General features: G+C 41.4%; 1 protein-coding gene across 7 annotated transcripts in view; it reads right to left on the bottom strand.

Moving 5' to 3' along the window:
- Window positions 1-15192, bottom strand: part of LRRC3B (leucine rich repeat containing 3B) — a 495918-nt gene that overhangs the window by 300331 nt on the left and 180395 nt on the right. The window contains exon 2 of one of the 7 annotated variants that reach the window (XM_063922245.1): window positions 11790-12815. The exons of the other annotated variants lie outside the window; for them this stretch is intronic. The gene's annotated coding sequence lies outside the window, so the exon portion shown is untranslated. The remainder of the gene's footprint in view (window positions 1-11789; window positions 12816-15192) is intronic. 7 annotated transcript variants of the gene reach the window in all.

Below are 15192 nucleotides of genomic sequence, written 5' to 3'. Positions count from 1 at the left end.
ACTTTGTACGTCTCTTTTTTTTTTTTATCTTATAAGCAGTTTAAGTACAACTACATTTACTTTTTATATACCAGTTCTAGCTGACAACATTTATTTATACTATACAACATTGTGCTAATATTTAATATTTCCGCATAGGTTTGTCTTCCACAAATGTATTCAGTTGTTAGTCACCCACCCACCTATCCTAAGCTTTATGGCTGTGACATTTTAATTAGTTTCTCAGTATCAGATTCCACCTCCCTAATGTTCATATCAGGTAATTTATTTTGAGGTGCTCAGTCTGCTGCGTAATAATAATTATGTGTCTAAGGTTTGTTTTTCCCCTTTTTTTGCAAAGTATCATTTGTTTAAACCATTTACATTTATCTCCTTAATAACAGACTGAATAAATAATAATATAATTATGAGCACTTCTACTTTAATTAACAGATCTGATTGCTGGTATTCCCAAATGCAAATGAGCAGTCACAGCTTCTTATGTGTTAAGCGAAAAACTCCTGCTCGTCTGTAATATAATGTAACCTCAATCTAAATACTATATACATTGAAATGGATCCGTCACAATGACTAGTCATGTTTCTTTCAATTTATATTTCTATTTTTAATAGGATTAAGATAAAAATGTATAATACTTCTACTTGTGTGAGGCTTTCTCTGCCTTCTAAAATAGGTATTTAGTATGCTTACAGCATTCGACGCTGTAAAAGTGGTATTTAGAGTGCTTACAGCGTTCTACTGTTGATGTCATTTTGTATTATACACCTATACTAGTGGTTCCCAACCTCAGTTTTCAAGGCACATTAACAGTCCTGGTTTTAAATATATACATGCGTGAGCACAGATGATTTACTCAAAATAACTGAGGTACTAATTAAGTCACCTGTGCTCATGTATGGCTAACATTAAAACCTGGACTGTTAGGAGTAAAGTTACTAAGATGGGAGTTCTATTTAAGATTGGATGTTGCCCATAGCAACCAATCAGATTCCAGGTATTATCTTCTAGAAGGAGCTAGATAAATGAAAAGTAGAATCTAATTGGTTGCTATGGACAACATCCCATCTTAAATAGAACTCCCGTCTTAGTAAATCTACCCTTCCCTTAGTGTGCCTCGAGGACCATAGTTTGGAAACACTGTTCTATACCAAATTTTAATCATGTGTAATTTTCCTCTCACAATTGACTGAGATAGTTGCCCATAGCAACCAACCAGCTTCTTCAGTAGCAATAATTTATAGAGTAACATAGGTGAGATTAGTGGCTATAAAATATCATATTAAATAGTAGTAATTATTATTATTATTATTATTATTATTATTATTATAATAATAATAATAAAAGTAATTTTATTTATTTATTTATATAGTGCTCTTTCTCTAATAGGACTCAAGGTCAGTGCCGTAACTAGGCATTTTAGCGCTGTGTGCAAGAAACGACATTGGCGCCCCCCCATGTAAGATAGGGGCAGTGCGCGCCGTAGGCGCGCAAAAAATATATAGGGGCGTGGCTTCATGGGGAAGGGGCGTGGCCACAAAATAATAGCAATTCATACTACGGTGCACAGTAGTCTACATTATTCAAATTACGCTGCACAGTAGCGCCACTACACCAGGTAGAGCCCCTTTTATACATTACAGCAGACAGCGTCCCCCTTTTTACACATTACAGCAGACAGTCTCCCTTTTAACACATTGCGGCAGCCAGTCCCCCTTTTTACACATTGCGGCAGCCAGTCCCCCTTTTTACACATTGCGGCAGCCAGTCCCCCTTTTTACACATTGCGGCAGCCAGGACCCTTTTTACACATTGCGGCAGCCAGTCCCCCTTTTTACACATTGCGGCAGCCAGTCCCCCTTTTTACACATTGCGGCAGGCAGGCCCCCTTTTTACACATTGCGGCAGCCAGGCCTCCTTTTTACACATTGCGGCAGCCAGGCCCCCTTTTTACACATTGCGGCAGCCAGGTCCCCTTTTTACACATTGCGGCAGCCAGGCCCCCTTTTTACACATTGCGGCAGCCAGTCCCCCTTTTTATACATTGCGGCAGCCAGGTCCCCTTTTTACACATTGCGGCAGCCAGTCCCCCTTTTTACACATTGCGGCAGCCAGTCCCCCTTTTTACACATTGCGGCAGCCAGTCCCCCTTTTTACACATTGCGGCAGCCAGTCCCCCTTTTTACACATTGCGGCAGCCAGTCTCCCTTTTTACACATTGCGGCAGCCAGGCCCCCTTTTTACACATTATGGCAGACGGTGTCCCCCTGAGAGAGAGAGAGAGAGACATACTTACCATCTCCCCGCTGACAGGCTCCTCGTGCAGCTCCCTCGGTGCAGGCAGGTGAGAAGGAGGAGGAGGGAGGGGGACTGGGGCCGCAGCAACGCTATTTCATTGGTAGTAAGCGCCGCTGCAGCATCCCCCTCTCCTTCCGTATTGGCTGCCCGGCGCTGCTGTGGATGCTGGGATGGAGGAACCGCATCCCAGCATCCACAGCAGCGCCGGGCAGCCAATACGGAAGGAGAGGGGGATGCTGCAGTGGCGCTTACTACCAATGAAATAGCGCTGCTGTGGCTCCAGTCCCCGTCCCTCCTCCTCCTTCTCCGCTGCCCAGCGCTGCTCTCCTCCTCAGTGCGGCGGCGGCGCACGGCGCAGACTTCAGAGGCGGCATGTAATGAGTCAATTTGACTCATTACATGCCGCTGGCCGTGCGCCCTCAGGGCAACTGCGCTGTGTGCCAAGCCCACTTGGCACACACGTAGTTACGGCCCTGCTCAAGGTGATTAACAAATAGAATGATCATACAGTATTGAAATGATGAAATACAGAAAAGCTTTTCATAAAATATAGAGAACATGGAGTTACTAAAGGGACATTAAGTAAATGTGGGGCAGATGTATTAACCTGGAGAAGGCATAAGAAAGTGATAAACCAGTGACAAATGCAAGGTGATAATGCACCAGCCAATCAGCTCCAATATGTAAATTAACAGTTAGGAGCTGATTGGCTGGTGCGATATCACTTTGCATTTATCACTGGTTTATCACTTCCTTATGCTTTCTCCAAGCTTAATACATCTGTCCCAGTGTGAGGAAAGTCTTGAGTCTTTTTCGAAGGATAGAGTAGGGGCCTCTCTTACTGTGCAGGGAAGTGAGTTCCATAGAGTCAGAGCCGCATGGCTAAAAGCTTGATTCGGAGATTCTAGGTACTGCTAAAAGTCCTTCATCTACAGATTGCAGTAATCGAGCGTATGGAAACAGAAGCTACCTTGGGAAAAGGGCTTTGAAAGTCAGTAAGCCAATCTTGAAATAGTTTTGCCATATTACAGGCAGCCAGTGGAGGGGGTAGAGAATGGGCTATTATGTGGCTGTATTTTGTACCAGCTGTAAGTGGTGCAATCCTTTTGCTGGGAGACCAAGGTAGACGGAAGATCTTAAGAGGAAATTAAGTGCTTGATTTCGGATATGTTTCTCAGATGCATGAATAAGGATTTGATTGTGGCTTATATCTGATGCTAAGTGTCAGGCCACCATCCAGGACAACACTAAGATTCTGCAAATTATCAGTGTTTTGTAATTCTGAACCCCAAAATGTAAGTCCAGTTGGTTGGCTATGCTGTGGTCTTGTCCATTAATACAGTATCTACATATGTTGCTTGACCTGTCCTGGTTTTTGGCCTTTGGATATAAATGTTTATCTTGATACGTATTACTATTGTTTCAAAAATGTATAATGCAGGTGGATTAATAAAACAATATATACTGTACATAAAAGCAAGTTTTCGACTTTATACTAAAACAGATTAAGCTTAATGCCATGAGGGTGTTACAATTTTCTGCTTAAAACAACTTGGGAAGATGTTTTTTTGGAACCAAAACAATGGGGCAGATGTATTAAGCCTGGAGAAGTGATAAAGCAGTGCTAAAGAAGTAATAAGTGGAAGGTAATAACGCACCAGCCATCAGCTCCTAACTGTTATTTTTCAAACCTGTAATGATTGGCTGGTGCGTTATCACCTTCCACTTATTTCTTTATCACTGCTTTATCACTTCTCCAGGCTTAATACATCTGCCCCAATATCTGAGATATACCACATAAATCTGCAGGCAGGTGGATAATTTGATAACTTTAATTAATTTATATTCTACACAATTTGTTCAGTTGAAGGGGCTAGGGTATGATATGTTGACAGTTATAATGTCGACACTGACCATGACAACATTCATAATTTAAATACTGATGAAATGTTGATATGTTAGAATGTCGACATATCATCCCTGGTGGCCCAGTGGTTCCAGCGAGGCTACCGGGTCCCAGGTTCATGTCATTGACTCCCTACCCTCCTTCAATACAGACATACCTTTTGTGGCACACTGATGTGAAGAAAAACACAGTGGCATTGTACTTCTTCTGATTAACTAGAAAGCTATCAATCACTATTACAAGCCTTTATATGGAGACCCGATTTAGGTGGTCATTCCGAGTTGATCGCAACCAGCAACTTTTTGCTGCTGCTGCGATCAACTAGTCCATTCCTATGGGGGAGTGTATTTTAGCTTAGCAGGGCTGCGATCGCTTCTGCAGCCCTGCTAAGCTAAAACAATTTCAAGCAGAACATGACTAGCCCTGGACATACTTACCCTGTGCGACGATCTCTGCGATGCTGGGGCCGGCTTTGACGTCAGACATCCGCCCTCCGTTCTCCTGGACACGCCTGCGTTTTCTTCTCCACTCCCCGAAAACAGCTGGCAACGGTCCGGTGACGCCCAGGAACGCCTTCTCTCTGTCAATCTTCTTGCGGTCGGCTCTGCGACCGCTTTCTTCGTAGGACGCGATGTAACCATGCATGCGCATTCCAGACCCGTTCACACCGCAGCGACAAGCCGCTGCGTGCGAAAGGGTCGGAATGACCCCCTTAAGCCTCAATACAGTGTGGACATGAAGTGCCTACCACGGAATACAATCATAGGAACCCACATGGGGTGTGGTCATTTAGTAAAGGGGGTGTAGCCATCCATAAAAGAGAAGCTGATCGTCATAAATCGACAAAAAAATAACAAGACAAATAGATCACTGTCATTAAACAGGGTAAATGTAATAATACCAAATATTTATTAATAAAAACATTCATTTAAACATTACAACAACCTCTACCAAGCAAATAAACTGTGAATATTAGAAATGCTTACTTGACAATTTCTATATAAAGTAGTACTGCAAATAACAGACCAATGGGTTAGTAGATGAAATCAATACAATACCAATTATGTATTAGCCATTCAAATGATGTTAGTAGGATTAGTAAATCAAGATGTTAAAGATGAAAAGTTAGTAGACAATACTGGGTTGAAAAATCAAAACCTTTTAGAAAAAAAGCCATCAATGCTGAGCTGCATGTCTTAATAAGCAGCATAACCCTGGAATACATACAATTGAGCATGTGTTCCATGTGTTTTTAATCCAACTGATGGAGTTAGCCGTTTGTTGGCGGTGGCCATTTTCTGTTTCCAGGTAATTATTAAATCAGCTACAGCCTGAGGTTTCCCTGTTGCTGTCTGCTGATGGTGGCAGCAGCAGAGATGCCCTCTAGTGCCTGACAATCTAACAGTGAAAAGTAAACAACAGTTATATTTGGAGGCCCACTGGCAATTCCCCCACCCCAAATCCCTGATGGCCCAGTCCAAGCCTGCCCCACGGTTCCTCACTTGTATGTCACATGGTTCCCTCCCAATATTCTCCACAGTGTTCTTCCTGCATGCCAGTTTGCACCCAAATATGCCCCACAGTGCTTACCAATATGTCACAGTTCTCCCCCCAATATACCTTCCCTGTATGCAAAACAGTGCCCCCACTCCCACAATTTGGCTCCCTCAGATCTCCTGGCCTCTTACCAGGACAGTGCGAAAGCTATTAAAAAGACCATAGCACCCTTAATAAAAGAGCAAGCCAACTCCTTTAAACAGGTCCTCCAGGAGGCAAACACTAATATACTGCAAATAATGCAGAGCGCCCAATATAATGAAATAAAACTTCATGAGACATTCCAGGATGTCTTTCAGCTTAAACAGCCCTACACGAAGCTATATAGGCAACACCTTCAAGTATTAAATAAGCAGTATGGCCTAGAAAATAGCTCGCAAGGGAACAATTTACGTGCCGTGGGACTGTCCGAATCTATGACGCGTGATGCATTGACTCATTTTATCACCCCCCCACCCTGAGCTACTTTGTGTAAAGAATGCCTATGTTGACATGATAGTGGAATGAGCTCATTGTATTTGTCCCTCACAAAAAATCCAGAGGCATTCCCTAGTTTGAGTTTCCATCATTCCGTGTCACAACTTTCTACACAGGGAGGCACTGTGGCAAGCGTCCAGGTGAAATCGATCCCTCACCTGTGAGGGCCACTAGTTATTCCTCTATGAAGATCGTTTGGCAGAGGTGACTCGCACCTGGAAGGACTTCACTCCAATTTGTGATGGCTTAGTTTAGGAAGGACAATGCTTTGTCCTAATATTATGGCACACCTGCGCCTGTTTACAGAATATTCCCTTGTGGAATTCTTCTCTCTTGATGATGCAACGACCTACAGTATCTACAGGAAGAAACAGCCTCCCAGAATGCAGAACCAACCAAACCAATGTGTTCTTTGACCTGCTAACTGCCCTTTGACATCTGAGGTTCCCGTTATGTTTTGTGCTGTTGCAGTTGTCCATACGGACTTAAAATTGATCAGCTTTACATGACTTCATTGTTTATTTCAAATGTTGCTTTGGACACGTATTGTATGGTTATGTTACTTATCTCTCACTATATAGTTCTTATGGCAATTTGAATTCTCGGTATGTATGATGTTAAATTGCTACCATGGCATCCTTGAAAATTTGCTCATGGAATGTGGGTGGGATTAACTCTCCTGTTAAAAGAAACTCATAACATATGTCTGAAAATTTTGTGTGGATGTTATGATGCTTCAGGAAAGCCATTTGTTAGAACCTGAAGTTTAGACACCTAATACTATGGGTTACTCTGTGTTATCATTTGCCTCTTTTTCCTCAAAATAGCATGGTGCAGCTAAGCTACAGTATTTAAAAAAACTTCTGTCCCCTCTGCTCCATAGTTCACATGTTGACAGCACATAGCGATGCGAATAAAATGCATTTTCATGGAAAACATGAATAAAAAGATGCCGGCATTAGTAAACGCGCTCGCGACTAGGTGCGACTACAAGGGCTATTTAACGTGACTGCAGCAATAATGGAGGACACATCTTACCCCCATATTTTAACGCTGTGATCATAAAGGTTTTCCCATACCTGGTAGAGACTAAGCTGCCCAGCTCTTATAATCCAATTTCCCCCTTAGATGTGTATTATAAACTTCTGATAAAGAATTTATCTGAGAGGCTGAAGTTGATCTTGCTATCTATTATACAGTAGCTCCAGATCAAACAGGATTTATTTGAGGATGACATTCAGCTGTTAATATTAGGAAGGTACTTTCTGTGATCCAGTCACTGGCTTTGTCAGGAAGCCAGACTCAGCAAGCTATCATATCCATGGATGCAGAGAAAGACTTTGATCTTGTAATCTGGGATCATTTGTACACCACTGTCTAGTTTGGCTTTCCTGAGGGGATTCTGAAGACATTCCACACATTATATTCCACCCCATCAACCCAGGTGTCTGGCAATGGATATCTGTCTTCCCCACACTTAGCGCATAGAAGGACTCATCAGGACTGTCCCTCTATTATTGGCTATAGTCTTAAAGCCGTTTCTGTAGAGTTATGTGGGTTATCCACCTTTAAAGGTATTTGTATTTGCTCAGTTGAACTAAAACTCTCTTTGCTGACATGTTGCTCTTTGTGTCTGACCCCGTTATCTCGGTTCCAGCTGTGGTCTCCCTATTGTCATAGCTTGGCTCCTTTGCCGGCTGTAAGATCAATCTTTACAAATCAGAATTACTTCTCATGAGGGGTTGATGTTGCACATCATAGAACACTTCTACTATATGTCAATTTCGTATTGTACATTTGGCAAGATTGTATAGTGTGGCAAGCAACCATACATTGCTAAGTTTGAGCTGCATCTACCTAAATCTGAGGGGAGGGGGGTGGCCTAGGGTTACCTGATATTCTCACAGTCTCCTGAGCAATGTTCTTCTGATATATCAGTTATTAGATACTGGGTACTGAAGCTTTTACTCTCTTTTCCCTCCTAGGTTAGAGGATCCTCTCTTTCTTCACTGGAAGAAGAAAGGTATAGAGCAGGTGAAGGATCTCTTTGACCCAGGTGGGACTATTCTTACATTTCAATATGTACTGTACGTGACACATTCCCCCACAAGGAATTTTATATGTACCTATTTGCCTGTTTGGTAATCCATCAGATGGCTTTGCAGGATACTACTGATCCTATTGATACTTTTGTGTCTTTTATCCAAATTAATTTCTATAAAATTAGATATCTTTACTCAGAGTTACCCGGTCCTAATGTAGATAAGATATGTGGCAGGACAATATTTGATATTCCCAGTATTACCTCTCCTGATATCTTAGCAAGTTATGACTCTAGCTTATAGTTTTTGAAATATTTCTGATTACAAGAGGTACATATTAAGACTGTTAATAGAGTGTATATTTCTCAGAGTTGCAGACAGTCCATGGTGGAGGAAGAGTTGAGGTGTTGCCCAAAATATAAATGTCTTGATGCAACCTTCTTTCATAGTTTTTGGTTATGCCCTAAAATCAGATTTTGGGAGAAGGTTATGAATTTTATCAATTCTCTTTTCAAGCTGAGGATGGTAATAGATCCCTTGGTCCTTCTCTGTGTTATTTTTTCTGGTTGAGACTTAGTCATTGAAAGGCATGCTATGACACCTTCTTACTGTTATTGTTACTGTAGCTAAGAAAGATATCTTTTGTAATTAGATATCTTCTAAGACACCATTTTTTGAGCTGGTTAAGACTCTTTTGCTTCAAATTATGTATTGTGATAGGCAAGTTATAGTTCCAAATTTTGAGTGTACGATCCCTGCTTTTTAGTAATAAAATGGAGCATTTACATTGACTCATTTGACTCGTCCTCATAAAAGATTTTGACGTTTTTATGACATTACTACATGGTTTTTATACAGACAAATGTCAAGAATTACTTGGTGTTTACTGTTTAAGAAATTGTGAAATAATTATCAGTACCTAAAGACCAACCTCTAATATGTCCAAATATTACAGTACACTCATACTCTTTGTTGTTTACCTAAACAGCTGTATACCATATATATATATATTATATATATATATATATATATATATAGTAAGTTTGTTAAAAGTTCAGACATGGTGAACTTTGAACCAATAAATTAGCTATATTTCTTCATTGCATCAGCTAAACCAATACCATTTACAGCTTTCCATCAGAGATTCAATCTTGGCAACTAATGTCAAAAAGCCATTACTGGATAACTATTTATTCTGAAACAGAGACACTGTACATGCTCTGAGAGGCATTAGTTGTAGTTGTTTTCTATTATCTACCACACAATGGATATGTGGGAGAGGATGTTCTGGCCAAATCTACATACTGTATTACACATGGGTGTCCTATAGTCCCTTTCCTACTCTCTAAACACTTGTCAATTTCAACCTGCAGGTAGTAGATGACACCTGTTCACTGTGACTTGCAGAGGTAAGCAGGAGGGTTTTGGGTGACATGCGCAAGAAGTGTGGCGATCCTTGTAATTAGGAGCAGCTAGAGTGGGAGGTAGCGAACAGGGCCGGTTTTAGACCTTGCGGCGCCTAGGGGCGATTGTTTTTATGCACATAATGCCATGTAGAGCCCCTTTCATACACTTACGCCAGGTAGAGCCCATTTTATACATGTTATGCCAGGTAGAGCCCCTTATGCATGTAGCACAAGGTAGAGCCCCTTATATCCATTGTGCCAGGCAGAGCCCCTTATATACATTGTGAGAGGCAGAGCCCCTTAAACACGTTACGCCAGGTAGAATTTCTTATACACTTTGCACCAGGTAGAGACACTTATACACATTGTGGGAGGTAGAGCCCCTTTTATACATTACGCCAGGTAGAGCCCCTTACACACATTATGCCAGGTAAAGCCCCTTACACACATTATGCCAGGCAGAGCCTCTTATTACACGTTACTCCAGGTAGAGCCCATTATACACATTGCGCCAGGTAGAGCACTTTATGCACATTGCATCAGGTAGAGCCCCATATAAACGTTATGCCAGCTAGATCCTCTTATACACAATGAGCCAGGTAGAGCCCCTTATACACATTGTGCCAGGTAGCCCGCCTTATACATGTTATGTTAGGTAGAGCCTTTTATACACATTTTGCCAGGTAGAGCCCCTTATATGTGTTACGCCACGTAAAGGCTTTTATACACATTGCGCCAGGTAGAGCATCTTATACACAATGCACCAGGTAGCCCCTTATACACATTTGCACAAGGTAGAGCCTCTTATACAGAGTGTGCCAGGTAGCCCCTTATACACATTGCACCAGGTAGAGCTTCTCTCTCTCTCTCTCTCTCTCTGTATATATATATATATATATATATATAGAGAGAGAGAGAGAGAGAGAGAGTATGAATATTTGTGTATGTGTGCGTGTGCCATCCGCCCCGATGCCTGTGTCCCCGTCACTCAACATTCATCTGCGACAGTAGGTCCCCCGGATGAATTTTGCAATATTTTTTTAATACAATTAATGGGCTTAAAGAGTTATTTCATTAACTGCATTTTAGAGAATTTTGTGTAATTTATTTTCATTCCCATAGTCAGAGCTTGGGACTTAAAGTAAACCTCTGCATTCAGAGCCTTCATTTATTTATGTCTGAAGCACAAAAAAAAAAATCTTCCCAAGTCTAATGTCAAGGGGAGTGCATTTATTCTCTACAAGTGGGTACACACTAGGCGATGTGCTCAGTGAGCGAAATCACCTAGTGTTTCCACTTCCCAGGCCAGGCTGCCCAACTGCGGGCATACACACTGTGATTTTGCACAGTGATGTCATGCCGCGGCCGGCCAGAGCATGCATCTTTGGACAATGAGTCCAAACTGAGCTGCATGCACGGCCGAGACCGAGGGTTGTTGACAGCCCTGGGGACCACACAACGCTCATTGTCGGCTACATACACAATCGGCAATATAGTAAACTAAGGGGAAAATGAGCGATATAGTTTACTATATCGCTAAGTGTGTAGGCACCTTAAGTCTCAGTATTGCATCTGCTTGATTGTACAACTACTGACACTACTATGGTGGGAGCCAAGTGGAGAGAGTACAGTGGCAGTGCAGGAGGATGGGTTGCTACGGGGTTGTGATTGTGTTACTGAAGAAATGAGGAATTGTGTTGCTACAGGGGAAAGGGTAATGTGTTGCTACATGGGATGGCCACACCATGATGGTGGCACATATGCTTTGCTTTACACACTTCGCCATAGGATCCTTTTTACAATGCTATACGTCCATTTTCACTAGTAAATTGTATGCATTTTACATGTTTAAGCAAGTAAAGTGTTATCGTGGTCCCTTCAATGATATCCCAATGCGAACCTCATGCTAGAAAAGGCTGTGCACCCCTGGTCTAGGTTGCTCACTATTATTATTATTACATTTTATTTATAAGGCTCCACAAGTGTTTCGCAGCGCCGTACAAAGGACAGTACAGGGAGACAAAACTTAGCATTACAGTAAAAAATAGATAATACAGCTAAGATGTAAATAGCAAGGTAGTAATCATCGTAGAGATGAGCCTTTACCAGCAGGAGAAAAAGCTGGTAAAGATGGTCGCTGAGTAGGAGAGAGCTGCGAGTGAAATGTGTCGAGAAGAGGGCTTTGACAACAAGAGGAAAGAGGCCCCTGCTCTGAAGAGTTAACAATCTAGTGGGAAGGGGCGACAGACAGATGACATGAGAAGCAAGCAAGCGGGAGGTAGCCTGTAAGCAAAGCAGAGATGTTCAAGGCATGAGGCAGGGAAATGGAGGAGCAGCCTCAGGACTAGGTTATGCATTGGAAGGGTATGCATTGATGAATAGGTGGGTTTTTAGTGCCGGTTTGAAGCTTTGCAAGGTCGGGGAGAGTCTAATGGAGCGAGGGAGCGCGTTCCACTGAAGGGGTGCAGCACGGGCAAAATCTTGAACTCGAGCACGGGAAGCAGTAACCAGGGCAGAGTAGAGGCTACGGTAATTGGCTGACTGTAGGGGGCAGGAGGGAGTATGAAGGGAGAGGAGGTTGGAGATGTAGGGAGCAGTGGAATTAGAGATGGCCTTGTATGTGAGGGTGAGGAGTTTGAAGAGGATACTGTAGGGGAATGGGAGCCAGTGTAGATTTTGTCAAAGAGGGGTGGTAGATGTGGAGCGGCGGGAGAGGAAGATAAACCTAGCTGCAGAGTTGAGGACAGATTGGAGGGGAGCAAGATGGGAACAAGTGAGGCCAGTGAGAACATTGCAGTAGTCGAGTCGTGAGATGACCAGTGAGTGGATGATAAGTTTAGTTGCACTCTGGGAGAGAAATGGCCTGATGCGAGCAATGTTGCATAGCTGGAACCAACAGGATTGCGCCAGAGCTTGGATGTGGGGTGCAAAGGAGAGGGAGCAGTTAAGAGTGATGCCCAAGCAGCGGAGTTGGGAAATGGGTGGGATGATGGTATTCTCAACAGTGATAGAGATATTGGTAGGGGGTGTTGCTCTGGCTGGGGGAAAGATAATGCGTTCAGTTTTGTCCATGTTGAGCTTCCGAGAGCACTCAAACATCCAGTAGGAGATGGCGGAGATGCAGCTGGAAACCTGAGAGAGGACAGAGAGGGACAGATCAGGAGAGGTAGAGTTGTGTGTCATCAGCATAGAGGTGGTATTGAAGGCCAAAGGTGTTAATGAGCGCACCCAGGGAAGAGGTGTACAGGGAGAACAGAAGGGGGCCTAGGACAGAACCCTGAGGGACACCAACAGGAAGGATGGAAGGGTGTGAGATGGTGCCAGAGGCAGACACAGAGAAGGAGCCGTTAGTGAGGTAAGAGGTAAACCAGTCAAGGACAGTGCTAGAGAGGCCAACGTTTTTGGAGTGTCTAGTCTATAGAACAACAATATTTCTACCATTTGCATCCAGGAAGGAATTTGTCAACTTATTTCTCTATGAAAATTTATTTTATTTTTTTCAAATTATATTACTGAAATCATGACTGAAACAACAAAGTAAAAACAAGTATTGTAGATTAAACCTGCACAGCAATTCTTTCACTAGTGTAGTATTATTCTGACCTTAGTTATTAGGACTAAAAGCTTTCATTCTGCTCTATTTATATAGAATGTATAAATCTGCATGTTTTCCCATGTATAGTTTCCCCACATGAATTACACTTCTGTTTACTTGTACTACAAAAACTCATTCACCTATAGTGCATTTTTCTTCAACCCCAGACTGTATGGCTCTGACATTTCAATTAATTTCTTACTATCAGATTCCCAAACTTCCTGTTCATACCATGTAATTCAAACATTCATCTGTCTTATCTCATAGAGTTCTAAGACAGCTGGCTCTTTTATCATGATAATGTGCATCAGGTTTTCTAGTTTTTCAACATTGTAAGCAGCCTTCATGTTAACGGAATTCTGTCCTTATTGACACAAAGAATAATTTTTTGACAGTGTAATTCTGACATCCTATTTTTAGCAAGAGCTTTAAGGAGAAAAGCTACATAAATAACAAATCTATATAATATTTACTATATGCTTAAACTAAAAATTAAGAATTTTGTTCTCAAAAGTATTTGTCATTCTCACTGTAAATGTTATTATTTAACTGAATTTAATCATTATTAACCTGTAATGTACATACTGTAAGTTACTACTAGTTTATTTTTCAACTTGAGAATTCTCAAGTTAGATTTGTGGGGCTCTACATACAGTAAGCAAGCACTGGTTGATAGTTATTGATTGCACATACTGTACAAAACGGTTATACAGAAGTTAGTCGTTGCAACACTTAGGAATGAATAAAACAATCCCATTAGGGAGTAGATTTAATCCAAGAACAGTCAATAACATCATTTTGGTGGCCCCTTCCTCAGGAGTCCAGGTGGGATCATTTGTCTAAGTGTCTGAAATGCAGATTTTTTTGATTAAATATACTACAAAGGTAAAGTTTTAACACTCATATGAGTTGTAGTTCCTGAATTCTATATAAGTGCTGCACTTGCGTGTTGGGGGTAGGGGGTGCTTTATTTCAAACCTGCACCACAGTAATTAAAACGTATCCACTTTGGAGTTTTGCTCCTGGATATTCTAGTCGAAGAGACAAGTGCACAAGCGCATTGATGCAAAAAATCCAACCTATTCCCCAAGTCACTATATATATATATATATATATATATATATATATATACTTTCTTGCTCTTTCAGTATTCCAGAGGTATCCCTGATTTCTGGGAAAGCTCACATGGATTCTGCTCACTTCTCTAGTCAACTGGGTAGGAGATTATTAACGTGATTCTCTATGAATCATAGAGGTTGGTGGGAACTGGGTATAGACTGGTGTAGTGTACAGTATGTGTTGAAGTTTGGTAATGGCTGAATAAAAGAAGTACTATAGTTACTACTCATGCTCCAGTGGTCTTATTACAAGATACACAATCAAAACATATTAAAACACATTTAAATAATTTACTTGTTTATATAATCTCACTTGGCAAAAATAACAGATTATAGCATTTTCATGATCATATTGTTGTATAGTATTTGTTCCCATAATATAGGTCAAACAGTATTGTCCACTTTTATCATTATCAGCTATTCAGAAAAGCCTAATGTTGTAGAACTAAAGTAATTATACAAGGTCTGGCTTATAATAACGAGACAATAAACCTTGGACTATCCCAAAACGTTTTGCAAGACCCCTCTTACACAGCATTCACACAGGTTGTGTTTTTCCTGTGCGTCATAAAAATTCTTAGTTCAAATTTAGAGCATCATTCAAACTGACCATTGACTCTGAATCTGAATGATGGCAGGAATGGTAATTATCGACAAAGAATCTGTTAGGCAAGTTTTGCATCAAGATCTTAACATGTAAAATCGAAAGCAAATGTGTAAGGATATTTTGGAACAAATTCAAGTGTATTCACATTTTTTAAAGTTATTACCTGTGATGAAACATGGATCTTTTAGT

The sequence above is a fragment of the Pseudophryne corroboree genome, chromosome 5 (genome assembly GCF_028390025.1).
Source record: "Pseudophryne corroboree isolate aPseCor3 chromosome 5, aPseCor3.hap2, whole genome shotgun sequence".
Taxonomy (NCBI): domain Eukaryota; kingdom Metazoa; phylum Chordata; class Amphibia; order Anura; family Myobatrachidae; genus Pseudophryne; species Pseudophryne corroboree.
This window is presented reverse-complemented; position numbering and strand designations above follow the sequence as displayed.